Here is a 4,002-nt window from a genome sequence, read left to right on the forward strand (position 1 = left end):
CAGCACTGAGACATGCAAAGAAAGATCCTGGCAGCTGAAATGAGATACGACATGAAGACACTGGACATTCACGATACAGATCATGTGACAAAGAGGTCCGCAGCAAGAGCCAACAAGCTTGATGACTTCCTCACAGTCGTCAAGAAACGGAAAATGAAGTGGTACGGACATGTTTCCCGTTCAACAGGACTTACAAAGACCGTCATGCTAGAGACAGTCAAAGGAAGACGCAGACGAGGCAGACAGGGGAAGCCTGAGGTGGGAAGACAATATCCAAGAATGGATAGGAATCAGCTTTTATTGGCTGTATCCCAACAGAGCGGTGGAGGACGGAGACAGGTGAAGGAGAGTGACTGTGTTGTTTTCACTGGTGCCCCAACCACATCGCAGAAGTCAAGGGATAGGTAACGAGTTATCAATATCAAAAGAAAAATGTGTCTTTGTACGTTCTCTCAGAATGAATATATGTCACTCTGGTATTGAAACACTGACTAATGGAAGTTCGTATGCTGTTAAGAAAAAAAAAAAAAGTAACCCAAAAATGGAACAAAAAAGAGAAAAAAAAGAAAAAAAAAGGAAAAAAAGAAAAGAAAAAAAAAGGAGTTAAGAGAAACAATGACAATGCCCCCGCTGGGGGCTATTGAGCTGATATATATTTTCTCGATAATTTCTTGCATAAAGCAGACACATGGTTAGACAAGAAAGGTTATTATCAATTGTGAGACCAAGCAGTATACAAGAATTATCTTCCACCAACTCTTTGTCAAGCACCTTATGTCAAGTCAATCTAGATTTGATATCAATATGAATTTGGATTTCTGTAGGTGAATTGGCATGTTGTAGTTCATTTCAGTCCAATTTACATCTGGAGTTTATCGACATCGCTTTTGCAAATCAGTTCCTACTGTATTAGCATTAATGTCTTTTTGATGGAGTGTTGTGTCGTCAGCGAAAAGTTAACAAGAGGATGGAACATGAAGTGAGAGGTCATTTATATAACTGAATTGAAAATGATATCGGTAGAGAGAGAGAGAGAGAGAGAGAGAGAGAGAGAGAGAGAACTATATAAGGACAGGTGCATTTTCTTCGCTCTCAACCAACACAGCTGCTCGATCCTCACTCAACCGACGCAGCTTTAAACATGTAGTATCTCCCTCATCAAACCGTGAGCATTCACGAACACTCTCTCCCTCCGCTCCCCTCTCCCTCCACTCCCCTCTCCCTCCGCTCCCCTCTCCCTCCACTCCCCTCTCCCTCCACTCCCCTCTCCCTCCACTCCCCTCTCCCTCCACTCCCCACTCCCTCTCCCTCCACTCCCTCCACTCCCTCTCCCTCCACTCCCCTCTCCCTCCACTCCACTCCCCTCTCCCTCCACTCCCTCTCCCTCCACTCCCTCTCCCTCCACTCCCCTCTCCCTCCACTCCCTCTCCCTCCACTCCCTCTCCCTCCACTCCCTCCTCTCCCTCCACTCCCTCCACTCCCTCTCCCTCCACTCCCCTCTCCCTCCACTCCCCTCTCCCTCCACTCCCTCCACTCCCTCTCCCTCCACTCCCCTCTCCCTCCGCTTCCCTCTCCCTCCACTCCCCTCTCCCTCCACTCCCTCCACTCCCTCTCCCTCCACTCCCCTCTCCCTCCACTCCCTCCACTCCCCTCTCCCTCCACTCCCCTCTCCCTCCACTCCCTCCACTCCCTCTCCCTCCCCTCTCCCTCCACTCCCCTCTCCCTCCACTCCCTCCACTCCCCTCTCCCTCCACTCCCCTCTCCCTCCACTCCCTCTCCCTTCAACTTCCCACCAATCCGCCTTTCGCGTCCACCCACACTCTATCTTCCCCTCTACACCCCCATCTCGCTCTCTCCCTCCACCCCCTATCCGCTTTCTCTTTCGCCCCCCACCCGCTACCCTCCCTGTCCCTGCACACACGAGAATGGGTTCAAACGACCATAGATAACCTGCATTTATGAAACCGCTGACATGTGCTTGTACTGGCAGGTAGAGCCCACTTCAGTCACAGATGTTGTATCTCTGGACATGCTTGCTAAATGAACGAGAGGTGCACGTGTGGGGGCGGAGTGGAGGTTAGGACATGGGTCAGTGCGATGGTTATGTGTGGGCATTGCTTCCTGTTATATATTCGTTGCGGCCGTTGTTGGTTACGTAGGCTACACTGTTCCGTGGCGTCTACAACATCCCGTCTGTCTGTCGTTCACTTGATCTGAGACAGAAACTTCGACAGTCCAAGTATAGCATTAGCAAATGTATACCAAAAATATCAGTTAAAGAAAAAAATAATTCAGCACATTCAGGCACTAAAGGCTGAAGAAGCCTATTATCCAACTTAGTGATATTATTATGATATATACTTACATGCAGACAGACCGACACCTGAGACTTACAAAAAAAATTAACACATACATATGAACAAACACGTCGGGCACGCGCGCGCGCGCGCACACACACACACACACACACACACACTACCAAACTACACACACACACACATACATACATACATACATGCATAAACACACACACAAACACACAACGAAACTACACACATACATGTATACATACATACAGACAGACAGACATACAGACATACATATTGACATAGCAAATGCACTGACGATGCACACGGCAAACATATCAATGAAAACTTTGCACCACTGACAGTGACTCATTTTGCTTCGTGTTGTACAGTCCAGCAATACATACCCACATAAAGTGAGAGGGAATAGATAGCTGGATAACAGTGGGCGTAATAGTGCTTGCATACTGGTACAGCAGTAGGGACTGAAGAGTCTTGACCATCCTCATCACGAATACACACGTTCCTGTTGCAGTGGACAGCCATACACGTGGCGAAGAAGCGCAGGCTGTCGACGTTCAGCTGGCGAGAAAGATTTCAATGCAGCTTTCATCAGCCTAGAGGGGAGAAAGTGTTGACGACTTTGCATTGGCTATCCGGGTTATTGGCCAGACCTAGAGCCGCGACACTGCACTGAAGTGTTGTTTCTCAGTCAGAGTATTTGTATTTGTATTTCTTTTTATCACAACAGATTTCTCTGTGTGAAATTCGGGTTGCTTTCCCCAGGGAGAGCGTGTCGCTACACTACAGCGCCACCCATTTTTTGTATTTTTTCCTGCGTGCAGTTTTATTTGTTTTTTTCCTATCAAAGTGGATTTTTCTACAGAATTTTACCAGGAACAACCCTTTTGTTGCCGTGGGTTCTTTTACGTGCGCTAAATGCACGCTGCACATGGGACCTCGGTTTATCGTCTCATCCGAATGACTAGCGTCCAGACCACCACTCAAGGTCTAGTGGAGGGGGAGAAAATATCGGCGTTTGAGCCGTGATTCGAACCAGCGCACTCAGATTCTCTTGCTTCCTATGCGGACGTGTTACCTCTAGGCCATCGCTCCACGGAGTCGGAGAGAATCTGCGTGTTTATGTCCATCTCTTCGTCTGTGGACCTATTTATCGTGCAGTGGGGTTCTCAGTTGAAAATCAGTCATCAGTCCGCGTGTCGGCAGATTCACCCGGGGGGGGGGGGGGGGGGCCGCCCTGTTCGGGATAAATCCATCCAATTCAGAGAAAAGCCGCTCATCGGCCCTGTCTTGCCCCGCAGCTAAGTACTAAGTGTTGTTACCAGTTATCGCGTGATACTGATTCACAAGCGGCACTGATGCAGAGTCTTCTTCCGCTGGTGGCCTGATGGCAACCTGATGATATATGACATTGACAGTTCCTTGGTGACGACTGGACGGGACAGCTGCAGAAGATATCAGACAAGCACATTGGTGGCCGAAACACGGCTACTCCTCTCTGCTCCTGTAGCTGAATATGCCAGACAGACAGCAATAGTCCACATAATGTCTTTGTTGAATGACTTCATGATGCTGGGCTAATGCATGGAAGAGGTCAGCCATGTACTGCCAAAGTCCTTGTTGAGATCGGCACATGCAACACAGAGTGGGCGGTTTCAGTTCTTTTCGATGAACC

Source organism: Babylonia areolata, chromosome 6, assembly GCF_041734735.1.
Source record: "Babylonia areolata isolate BAREFJ2019XMU chromosome 6, ASM4173473v1, whole genome shotgun sequence".
Taxonomy (NCBI): domain Eukaryota; kingdom Metazoa; phylum Mollusca; class Gastropoda; order Neogastropoda; family Buccinidae; genus Babylonia; species Babylonia areolata.